The sequence below is a fragment of the Grus americana genome, chromosome 2 (assembly GCF_028858705.1).
Source record: "Grus americana isolate bGruAme1 chromosome 2, bGruAme1.mat, whole genome shotgun sequence".
NCBI classification, from domain to species: Eukaryota; Metazoa; Chordata; class Aves; order Gruiformes; family Gruidae; genus Grus; species Grus americana.
The window spans coordinates 167,192,442-167,204,753 of NC_072853.1; the positions used below are offsets into that span (position 1 = coordinate 167,192,442).

General features: G+C 46.4%; 1 protein-coding gene across 5 annotated transcripts in view; it reads right to left on the reverse strand.

The window, feature by feature from the left end:
- ALS2CL (ALS2 C-terminal like) overlaps positions 1-12,312 on the reverse strand; it is a 47,031-nt gene that overhangs the window by 28,910 nt on the left and 5,809 nt on the right. Inside the window, exons 1-2 of one of the 5 annotated variants that reach the window (XM_054814129.1) lie at positions 9,291-9,353; positions 8,723-8,877 (exon numbers count right to left, since the gene is read on the reverse strand). The exons of 2 other annotated variants lie outside the window; for them this stretch is intronic. The gene's annotated coding sequence lies outside the window, so the exon portion shown is untranslated. Of the gene's footprint in view, positions 1-8,632; positions 8,652-8,722; positions 8,878-9,290; positions 9,388-12,312 lie in introns of those variants that run through there. 2 more of the 5 variants (XM_054814130.1, XM_054814132.1) reach the window with 2 other exon arrangements.

A 12,312-nucleotide genomic window follows, 5' to 3' on the forward strand; every position in this document is an offset into this window, starting at 1 on the left:
GCACAGAAGCCTAACCCTACTTTATACGTCATGGGAAAAAAATGCCTCGAGCATCTCAGCATGGAGTATAAAAAGGTCACTCGGGTGGGGTGACTAAGTTAGGTGGGAACATCTCATTTTTAAGTTTCACACATGGGTGGATTCTTTGCTAAATAAGAGTTTAAGCTCCCTAAAGTCACCAAACTCTGCTTAGGAACTGCCTTTCCAGGTCATCCTGGAGCTTGGGCTGAAATGGTGTCATAGAAGAAGGGACGCTTTGCAGTTTGAATGGTTAGCTGGCCTGGTTTTAAGTGGTTGTTCGGATCCAGACACAACTGACTGCACAGATGAATGACAATGTTTTCTCCTTAGTAACCACTGCCTCTTAAATTTAATTTGTCTGAAAAATGGGAAACATTAAAAAATTCCATAATCTCATTAGCTTGCAAGTTTTCATACATCAAGGTCTGCATGACCATAAGGCTACTTTTTGCAGGAACATTGGCGGCTCATCCCAAAGGAAAGCTCTAGGCATGCAAACAGGTCAAAAAGCTGGAATCCAAACTCCTCCTAGCCCCTCCCATGGAAGGAAACCGAGCCAGGAAAAAAAGCAAAACAAAACAGCAGCCAGACAGCTCTCACCCCCCGAGCACCAAGAGGACAGGACAGATCTAAAAGTTTATTTTTCGCCACCACTTAATCCCCTGTCTTGTAGACACAAAGATAAAGCTGTTTCTCACAGGTCATAGAGAGCACTCCAGCTTGTTAGAAATTTCTAAACAGAAGTAGCTTGCTTAATCAGGGAGTAAAATCAGGCTGGATATGTGACAGCATTTAATTTTCAAATGCTTCAACAGAACAGCAGGTAGTCAGTGGGGTCATTATTAGGCTCACTAACAGCCCAGTAGGTTGTTTTGTTTTGGTTTGGTTTTGTATTTGTTTAAGCCTGACTACATCATCTATTTTTGGAGAAGAAGGGAGGACAATTCCATCATTTCAGATTGCTCTGCTATGAGAGGGGTTTGTTCTATTTAATTCTGCAAGAAAATGTTTTACCCTGGGCAAGACAAAAAGAATGGGTGCTAGATGCCAAACTCAGAAAGTCTTCCCCAAACTCTTCTCTTATCAAAACAACCAGAGAAGCCACTCATTCATTACAAACAGATGGCTTAATGTAAACCGAGCGACTCAAACCCAGGGTGCAGATACCAACAGCTTTGCTCCACAGGACCATGACAGCTCATGAGCAGAGGCAGAAGGCTGAGGAACCTCCTGAGGGCTGAAGAGCACATGTGCAACACCATGAGAACATCACTGCCCCAGCCTAAGTGTTATTTGGTTACTTCTGTAATGGTCACCTGGAAGAAGAGCTATGTAAGTCCAAGGTGGACCTACTGATCTGGATGTGGGGCTGCCCCTTCCAGCCATGGGCTGGTCCCACACTCTGCCTCCTGCTCATCTGCAATCCTCGTTTGTTGAGGGTCCTTTAGCCATGAAGACCTGAGCTCAAGCTTTACGGGGATGACCCCAAGGCATTCCCATGGTGCAGTACATGGGTTGAGAAACCCCTGCAGTAGCGACACTGTACGGACACCCAAGCTGACTCTGCAAAACTCGGAAGGATTTGGGGAGTCTTTTCCATTATAACCTGGTACAGGGTTAACACAGTGTTTGGGTTTGGCATTGTTTTTCTTTTTTCTTTTTAGCAATTGTGTTCTCACCCATCCTGGGAAAATTTGTGGGCTACCTCCAGCCTGAACACAACAGTCAGGGTTCATTTGCTGAATGGACAAGCAGCACCAGCCAGCTTTCAAAACAGCCCTTCCAGCACCACAAAAAGACCTCAGATGCCACATCACATCACATCATGCCCAGTAAGCAAGCGTGAGTTTCAGCCACCATTTCCAGGCTTTCCCCATCAATTCTGAGAGAACAGCATTTGCACACTTATTCCAGCCCAGTCAGGCGAAGAAGATTTGAAGTTCATCACCTAGTGAACAAAACCAACGCTGGCTCAGCCACAGAGAGCAAAGGAAACAATCAGGACTGTCCAAGGGCATGCAAAGGTTATGTTGTGCGTTCACACTTGTGAAAACCTGAATGCAAACTGCAGGACCGCTGGGTGATGGGAGCACTGAGAAGAAACCTGGACCTGTCACATGTTGTCTTCCCCCAGCTTGGACACAGCTTTTGCATGATTCGGACGTTTTGCAATTCTATGTTTGCTCCATCAAGGGCAGGACAAGCTTGAGCAGAGTCACTGAAGCCTGTTCACGTGGGTTTAGTCTGCTCTTCATTGATGGCTCTGCTACTAAGGAGTCAAGACTTTTGAAGATGGTGTGCTCCTGATGGCCAGAATTGAAGAAGTGCACCTCCAAGGAAGGGTCCACCAGCTGCACATAGTGTGACAGCACCTGGTTTTGTACGCAAAATCAGAAAATCTACAGCCTTTGAGGACGGAGACTTCCACTGGCAAAACAAAATAGCCACCAGCCTGCTTCAGGCTCCCATGAGGAATGACGATGTCTCCCTAGGAGAGCATTTTCCAAAGTATGAAACACATCTGTTTCTTCTCCCTAAATGAAGCTACAAGCAAGCTGTACAGCACAGATCTGTAATTAGAGAAGGGACACATAATAGTATTCATGTAGAAACAGGAAAAAGACCTTGAGAAACAACTTCTGTAGGAGTCACTGGGTCTCTGTGGTTCATCACGGTCTTGGCCTGTTCGCTGAGCATGACAATGGGGGCAGAAAAAAGGGTGATGCCGCAGCTAATACCAGCCTAAGCAGCTGCTGAGCATCCAATAGATGGGAGCAGCCCAAGTCATCTCGAGGAACATTCATCCTCAATAGGGTCTGTCCAAAGCTGCTGAATGCACATTTTGGCAAGAAAATACATGTCTTGAGGAGCCACGACAGGTTGTTATACCCATTTTCAGGAAATTGCCAGAAGGGTAGGTGGAACAGATAGGAAACCAAGCAAAGAGGCATTTTGGGGAAATGCTGGGCCACACTGTCAGCTTCACATAGAACCGCTTTCTACTTTGGAGTATGTAGCTCTGAGGCAGCTCTTCCACCAGGAAAGTGTCTGGAAAGCCCCATAGATTTCATATGTGACACAAATTTTCTCATGGAAACACACATTCAGTCAAACAATCTTTTCAGCCTCTGTACATTAAGGAACAAACTGCACATCCACAGAAGGATTATTTGTTTTCCATCTTCCTCTTGTGAATCCCCCTCTGTGCTGAAGTTAAGATCATCAGTCAACAAAAACACTTCTCAGATGGGAGAAACCAGATTTCGGAATTGCTTAGGGCATTTTAATACTAAACCACCTGGGATGTAAATGCCACAGCCACGTTTGTTGTAGCCCCTCCTCTCCTTCAAGTCTTCCCTTTCCCTGCATCAGCCATCCTAAAGGGCATCGCGACTTTGTGGCCCTTGTGATCTCATCCATCCCTGCAGTTCGTGATCTTTCTACTACCGACTGCCTCAGAAATGAGTCCAGTCCATCACTCTGTCACATGCAGTCCTCAAACAGGCCAGGTTTTCCCTTCCCTGCCCTTTGAGAGGCAGGTGAGTTATTGCTGCCGTACAGCTGAAGAGGTCCCTTCCTACTACAGCCCGTGTCAAGTGGGTACATCATCTTCACAGAGGCAGGGATAAAGCTGCTTTAATTCAAGCTGTAGTTCAGAAGTAAATAAAAGTGTTCCAAATTGAAGCCCAGAGGTACTAAAGATACTTCTCTGTCAGGGTGAACCTGAAACTCTTCCTCAGATAATGCTTTTCACTCTCTGGGCCACTTACTTTCATGCCAGTAACGGTATTGCTTTTAACTAAAGCATCTAAAACCATCTAAGAACGCAACATAGATCATGGGCACTTACACTTGGACTGGTAAATGCCTCTCCGCTTTGCTGCAGCCTAAAACATTTGAAATTTAAAACTCTCTTCTAGATGCCCAGAATTCCTCTCTTGCTGTTAACCACTCACTCACCCTTTGCATGAGCATTATGTCTTTCCCCAAGCAGCTCTAAAGGGTGCACGTTGCAGGGCAAAATAATACACAGCTCTGTACAAAACCTGCCAGTAGGGAGTTTCTCCCTCAGAAACTAGCAGATAAACTTATTAGAAGTTTATTGTTAGACTGAGACAATTACAGGCCAGTGCTTTACGTCACATCACAGTGTGCGATGTAACAGGCAAATCTCAGGACTTTAAACCAGAATGAACGCAGACCTAACTATCTGTTTCCTCCCCTTGGTCAGCTCAACATCTGTATGATCATGATTAATATGATCAAAAATGGGGGGCGGGGGGGAAGGGGAATGGATTAGCATTAAGAGTTGGTCTTAAGGGATACGAGGGGAGAGGAAAGATTTATTTAAGCTTGGACCATGGACCCTAGCCCTCTTTGCCAGATTAGCTTTTAACCTGGGTCCATCCCCAGTATAGTTTAACGTACACATGAACGTGCCCACAAGCAGGGTGGGATCTCCTCGTTCAATTAGCGGAGCCAGCTCAGAGTCCATAAACTCAGGAGCCCCTTCAGCCACGGGGGGCAAACTCTGGTGGCCAATGTTAAGACATTCCTCCTCTTTCTGTCCCAACCTTTGCTACTTTTCTCTAAGTATGCCAAGTATCCTCACGCATCCTAATTGTTTTTCCAAACATCATCCCCCCTCACGTGTCACGCTCCAGCTGAGTCTGCATTCAGGCTGGCACAAAGACCGTTCTGTCATGTGGAAAAAAAGAAAAAAAAAAAAACAATCCCAGGCTTTGTTTAACCAACACCAACACACTGGAGCAAATTCTCCCATTCAGACTCTGCTCTTGTCAAGCCTCAGATGGTCACAACTCAGGACGAATTAGCATCCAACTTACGGGAGCCACCTCAACAGCAGACAGAAGCACGCAATGAGTTAAGAGGTAATTGGGAATAAACAGGGTAGAAAGACGCTAAACCCCTGAATCCCAAGACAAAGGAGGAAAAGAACAACACAGGGAGCAGTTACTTGGATTAGGGTTTAGCATGGGATACAGGGAGCGTGCCAATGCCAGCAGTGAGAAGGAACCAGGCAAGATCTGGTCCCATATTTTCTTTACTGGGGAAATTGCTGAGCAGGACAGCAATGAAAGTAGGTAGGCACAGTGCACAACACAGTTTAAAAACATGAGAAAATAAACAAACCCACCAAGACTCCCACCCTGAACATAACACCCACAGGCTTTCGGTTGGTCCGGGTTCATAGGCAGACGAGGCCACACAGCAAACACCTGGAGCACAGCACAACCACCTCTACCCTCAAGCGATGGGGCCAGCTCAGGACGAACAGGACATCCAACCTCACTGCGTCTAATTAAGCCACAGAACTCACTGCCACGAGAGTCTGTCATTGCTATGAGAATACTATACATGCATTCAAAAGCAGCTGGACAAGTCCACAGAGGAAAAAATCAATTAAAAGCTAATAAAAACAAAGGCATAAACTCTCCAGCTCATGAAGTCCCAGAGTAGACAAGAAGCACAAACGAAGGAAGTATTACTACAACTCTTTCCAGTTTTTGTGCCGGTCTTCTCCAGGCACGTTCTTCTGCATTATGAGACGTGAGGTAGCTTGGCTTGATACTAAGGATTTTATTCATTAGTCATAAAATTGTTTGAAGGTGATCTGCATGACAGGACCTCAAGCACTGAAGAGACAATGCAAGGTTGTCAAAATATTGACCATATTAAAATCTCAGCAAATTTAGGATAGCAGTGTGTGGCTAGGAGCTTGTGAAGGGCCAAACAAGCATTCAGTACTCTCCTCAGAAAGCATTGAGCTGTGTAATTGATTTTTCAGCCAAAGGAGAACCTTTTTTTTTTTTTTTTACCCTAGACTTTTCTATTCATCCATCTTTAACACAGAAAAACAGGAAGCTATGTGTAGAGGAGGAGACTGTTTTTCTTCCTTTTTTTTTTTTTTTTTGGCAAAAACAGGGAATGCAAAAGCTTTACACAAACCTTATCCGAAGCAACTTTTTTTCTTTCTTCCCCAAACCCAAATTGGAAGTTCACGTCCCTTCCTTAGGCAGTTCACTCCTGAGCCCAATAAAAACCACCATAAACCTCTAGTTGACTTCAAATGGAGGAAACCCATCTGCCCTTTCTGGATCTCTGAAGGCTGAACTACCCACCCCAGACTCCCTTTGTAACCAACAGAGAGGCACATGAGAAGCTCAATTTAATCCAGCGTAAATGAGATGGGTGGGCCTTTGGGCATACCTGGTCTCTTTCCACTAGCTACAGAATTAAACACTCAAATAAGACCCTCTACTTGTTGACAGCTGAGGCTAGAGAATATCACTCCCACCACGATTAAGGATATCGTTCAGCCTTAGCAATAACAAGGCAAGTACGATAAGGCCCACAGGTGAGATGATGTTATTTAGTGTTTTAATCCACCATGGCCTAGTAGCTCCCGCTATCATTATCGTTATCACTTGGAAGCAGCTTATGCATGTTGAAGCATAACTCCTTTGACCCAGCCACTCACATGCAACACAGAATGACTTGGTGTTACTGGATGAAACTCCAAACCAAACCTGAAAAAACTACAGGTTGTCTGGAGGCAGCAAAGGAAAGGAGACCGTGAGAAGAGGGGACTCAATAATTCTCCATTGAAGTAGAAACATGGGAAAGCCAGGAGACAACAGCTAGTGACAATTTTTGTGTCACAGCTCTGGTAGCAGCTTTGGGAGCAGGACCTCATCTCCTTGGTCTCATACTCCCAATATGCCTATTCTGCTTTTCGTCATGGCCTCAAAAATCAAGAAAAATGACAGAGCACTAAATATCCAGGGTTTAGAATACGTGTTACCGTCTACATTGAAACATTTTTGAGTCAGACCCTGAGTATGGGAATCTGAATTACGGCCTGGAAACCAACCCAGAGGCACAAACAGTATCAGAGGAGTGTCTCTTGGGACATTCAGAGAGACGGTAGCAGAACTGCTTCACAGATGAGATCGAGTTCAACATATGGTAATGTCATCCCCCTTGAACCATCCTCTCTCTCCACTCAGGAGAGCTCCACTCCAGAACTTCAATAGGACCAGAGAGGATTTCACTTTCTTTGTGCTAAAAGACAAAAAAATCATCATAAAATGGTGACAATAGCCACTTCTGAGATGGCTGGCTCCACCAGACATTCACAAGTGAGGCTCTGGATCCATCCTCTAGCCACCCTGCCTTTTGACACCACTACTTGCCTCTCCTCCCATCTCACAGATGTTAGCTTATGCTAGAGGCAATGTCCAAAAGCTAATGATGTGCCACTACAAAACGCCACTCTCAAAACCTCCCAGATCTGCCCTACCAAGCGCCCCATGCAAAGTCTAAGCACTTGACAGTATCCCCAATACCTGCCAGAAACAACACAGGGCTGAAGTCTGGACAAAGGAACAGGAAGGGAGGGGGGAAAGAAGGAAAAAAACCCAAAACCAAAACCCACCAAAAAAACACTGCACGTGCTTGGATTAGTTAATCCCTGTATCCAGCCTTTCTCTGATTTCTGTTTGGGTCCCTTAAACTCACTCATACCCAGGAACATTAATGACAATCCCAACTGCCAAATTCTAATTCCTCTCTCCTGTAGTGCCCAAGGCCTTTACCAAAGACTGAGCGTAGTAGGAAGCTTCTAGTGTTTCATCAAACCCTTCAGGTGCTCTTGGAGGACAAATTACAAGCCACTGAAGGCAGGACAGACCTGCAAAGAGTCACTGGTGCTTCCTAACCTCTGATCATCGTTCTGAGACGCCGCAGTTCACTGAGGTGCTTTGAGTGCCAAAACCCAGGTCTTTTGATGACCTGAAGAGCTGGTCAAAGCTCTGGCAAAACTGTTTCACAAGAAAATTCCTGTTTGTTGAGCCCAAAGTACTTTGCATGAGCCCTTTCCAATTCAACACGAATGTAAACAATACCCAACCAGGTCAGGCCAGTGGTCTAGCTAGTCTGGCAGTAAGAATAAGAGCAGTTATTTAGAGAACAAACATAAGCTTGGCCATTTTCTGAGGTCTATGCCTCTTGTATTCACTCAACAACCAACTGTTGCATTAGAGACCTCAAAGGGCGCAACCCTATATCTACTATCTGCCTCTGGACCTGTTTATCCCTCTTGAACTCGCTGGTATTATTGGCCTCCAAAATGCATTACTAGATTGAAGGTAGGGTCTTGACAGATAATTCTGCCTGGTTTCCTTGCAGATCCTCAAAAATCTTGTCTTGCAGCTCATTGGGAATTGAGGTCATTGAAGCAGCAGCAGTAACAAAACTACCAAGTTCAGGGAGCAGCTGCAAGGTTTAGGAAGCTTCCAGGCCATAGGAAATTTCCACAGACAAAGAGACACAGCTTTGGTTCAGGTCCAAATTAAACTAAGCTAAAGTTTAAAAACAGTCCCTCCTGTGAACTGCAGCTCCTCCTCTTCTGGCTTTAAACACATAGTTGTTTGTTACTTTTAAAAAAAAAAAAGTCCTAAGTGTGTTACTGTTCCCCTATAATTGTGCCTTTGACCCAGACTTTTCACTTAACACCTAAGACACCTGCAAGCTTTTGACCGCTTCCCTCCCTTGCAGAAACCCAGGTGAGCTTATCAGCATCTCTCACCCTGACTAATTAGTTGGGTATTGGTTTCTTTACTCTGCCAGGCAAGCTGTGCAACCCCAGCGTGAACGAATGTGTGGTTTCCAGCCTTACTTCATCAGGCTTGTATTTTGCCAGGTGAGGCTGCCTGCTTGCACGGGTGGAAAAATCCCTCCCTCAACACAGGAGCAAGCCCCAACGCACAGAGGATCAGGCAGCTGCCTGCAGGAGAGGGACCGCGCGTGCACAGGCTTCTCCAGCATCCCTTTCTGGAAAACACAAGGTGAGAGCAAGCAGAGGATTTAATGCCACGAGTCAGGACCATCCTGGGAATTAAATACCTTAAACAACGTACCTTCTTTATGCAAGGCCAACGCGTTGTCTAGATAAAGCACAGGGGTGCACGCAAGTGCATTTTACGCTCCAGGAAAACGCACTCCACACCTTTGGTCACTTGCACAGGTAAAATTTCTACCTGTAGAAGACACTCCCAAACTTCACTCTGCTTCAGGACTTTTCCTCATAGCACGTTACCTTCAGCAGTCCCTTCAGCCTGCTAAGGCTGATCTTACACCCTTCCTACGGTACACGTCTAAACATAAAACCGAGCCTCCGGATCAATGGGAAAACAACCGACTGGTCACAAAACCCCAAAAAATAACCAGCGTGTAGAGCAACGTACCTTGCATAAGGCGGCCAATTAAATTTCCCCCGTGGTAAGTGCTATGGCAGCAGCTCCTCCGAGCTTCCGAGTCCTGAAATACTTGGTGCTCCCAGAGCCGCCGCTCTCCCCTCCCACCTCTCCCTCCCACGTCCACCCGCCTCGTTTGCTGAAACACAGATCTGGGCCTGTTCATTAGATGAGACACCCGCAGAGCCCAGAGAGACAGTTACGAAACCCGTGCAAATAAGGTTTCTAAAGCAATTGCTCGTTATTTCCGTTTTTAAAAAGGACAAGAAATTTTGCGATCTGTGCTCCCGTGTCGGGGAAACTGAAAATACAGGAAACTGAAAGGCAAAAGGACAGGATGTGTTTTTCTTTGTGCAGTGGCGTTTCTCAGCTCCAATCCCTTTTCACCTACAGTGCATTCCCATAGCAGTTTGCCAAATGAAGCTCCCCTGCTTTTTCTCCTTGCTCTGCCAGCCTCTCTCCTCGTACGACTTGTGCGCCCGCTGCAGCTCACAGACGGAAACCCTGGGAAACGGGATGTTTCCTGCTATTCAGAGCCGGCTGTGGAGAGCGTGTGACAACCCGCACGTGATGCGTGCAAAGTCTGTCCTCTGCTACACTTCACCCAGCAGTAACTATTTACCCTTCTCCTACCAAAAAAAAAACCCCTAAAAACAACCCCAAAACCCCCAAGTCCATCTATCAGGAGGACCCAGAGTCCTCCCAACCCATCTATTAGAGCTCAGCCACCACCCCGCCTCCTAAAACGTGAAAGCATTTTTCCAGCTGATCCACAATTACAGCAAATCCCCACAAGCGTTTTGTCAGAGCAACAGCCGCCACCGTACTCTCGCTCTCTGCATCAGAAAAAGCAGATACACTGCCCAGCAAAAGCCCCGTGCCCTCCCCTTCTGCTTTGGAGCGTGCTGCGGAGCAATAACAAAGCCTCCTTCTTTCCGAAACGCTGCAACATGTTACGGCTCAGCAGCTTGCCTCCTCCCCAGCTATATGATTTCAAGGACTTTTACAAACTACTGGAACTTACTGCAGGCTGAGGGATCAGGACAAGCGGGTTTCTACAGCGAGGATGCTCAGGGTGTAACAGGAGGCAAGAAGTGCCTCAATCATCTTTTGTTTGGAGAGGTTCTTCTATTGTGTTGACTTCCTTCCCACTTTCCTGGACTGCTGGGGTCTTTTCAGAGCGGGATGTGTCCCATAACTCACTGTCTGCCTCAAGCAGTGGTTTACACGACACAGGCTGGCAGAGTAGCAACCTTCACACACAGCAGGGAACAATACCAGGGAAGGATGCAGCCAGGGAGTGGAAAGGATGAGCGAGTAATGAGCTCACCGCCGGCCTCCTACCTGCTCTGCAAGCTGCGAAGTCAAAGAGCTGGCGATCAGGGCTTCGGCACAATTACAGATCTTTTTCTTCCAGTCCCAAATTTGGAATGAGATCAGATTTTTCACATCCTGAGGAAGTGCTCACCCACAAGGGATGAGATGGCAGACAGTCACCTCAGCTCCTTTCAAACTCTTCACATAGGTGCTTGAGCCCAGCAGGACTTCCCAGCCTCCAGACCCTATATGGATGGAGATTGCTCCCTGGCAGACCTTATGATGGCACCTGCTCTCTAGAAAGGGGAGAGCATTTCAGAGGTCGCAGTGCTGAGCAATTCCCTATTGAGCACGAAGGTTGGGGGATCTCCAGCTCCCTTGCAGCATTGCGTGAAAGGCCCAGAAGCTCTGCTCCATGCTGGGGGAGATGGACGCTGGAGAGCCCACCTTACATCTAAGGTCTTCTTGTTCAACCCACTGAGTGCATTTGGGTCTGGGCCTCAAGCTCAGCTTTATGGATTGTTTCTGTACAGTTTTGGTGAAGTGGCTTGTTGTGCGTGCTTTGGATTCATGTTTTTGCCCCGTTATTCTGTTTAACTCCAGTCTGGTAAAGCTGTGTTGAAACTGTACTGACACAGAGAGGTGTATCAGTTTGGTTTGGGGCACCTCTTTTATTTTGCTTGTGTTTCCTCAGCAGAATTCTGTTTCCAGTCACTCAGCTAGTTTTCCTGAAATGCTCAGAATTTGCACAATATCATGTTCGGTCTGAAACCTCCGGGCTGCTTCTCAATCTTAACCCCAGTAAGCAGCAGCAGAAGCCCCAAGTCCTGATGTTTGCCTCCCTACATTTCAGCTCCGAGACATCCTTCATGGATGTGGGCAAGGCAAGTCATCATGTGTGCAACCAAGTTCTCAGTACGCTCGTACTCGCTGCTTTTCCTCTTCTCCCACTTCTCCTCAGCCCTAATCACCCTTGCTCCTTTGGATGCCTCCAACAGCAGGCCGGACAGCCAGGATTTTTCTTTATCTTCCTCTGAACAGCTTCACATTCCTCCTATCTACATGCTGTCCTCAACAGAGATAAGACATCCAGCTTCCAGATCAGGATATTTCCCACCACCAGCTAACCTGTCCCAACTGCATGGACAACACAGCTGATTGTGCAGCAGCTACCAGATTGCCACAGGTTACAACATGAATTGATGTTGTTTTGCTTTAAAACACCGAGCCAAATATGACAGTGATTTGCTACTACTTGAGCAACCACTGAGCCAGCTTAGAGTTAGGACCACTCTGACTCGGCTGCATCCATGATGAGAGCCTTCAACACACTGTGGACATCTCTACAGCCAGCCTTTAGGTCCAGATTAAGTTTGGGCTGGATATGGAAGGTGAGACACAGCATGGTCCATCACTTATGTTGTATACACAGTTAGTATTTGCTTAAGATAAAGACTGATACAGGGCAAGTGTCAACAGTGCTCTGCTGTCCAGGACATTTCTGCAGTAGATAGGACAGTGGTGAGGACACAGATGTTTCAAGAGCATCCAAGGCTGTGTATAAGACATGCTTCTCATCCTGCTTTGATTTGGGGGAAAAATAGGGGAAAAAACATACCCAAAGACATACTTTGCAGATAGGTAAGTTTTAGTCCTGATCAACCTGAAGACAAAACGTCCTGTTTTGATCTTGGGA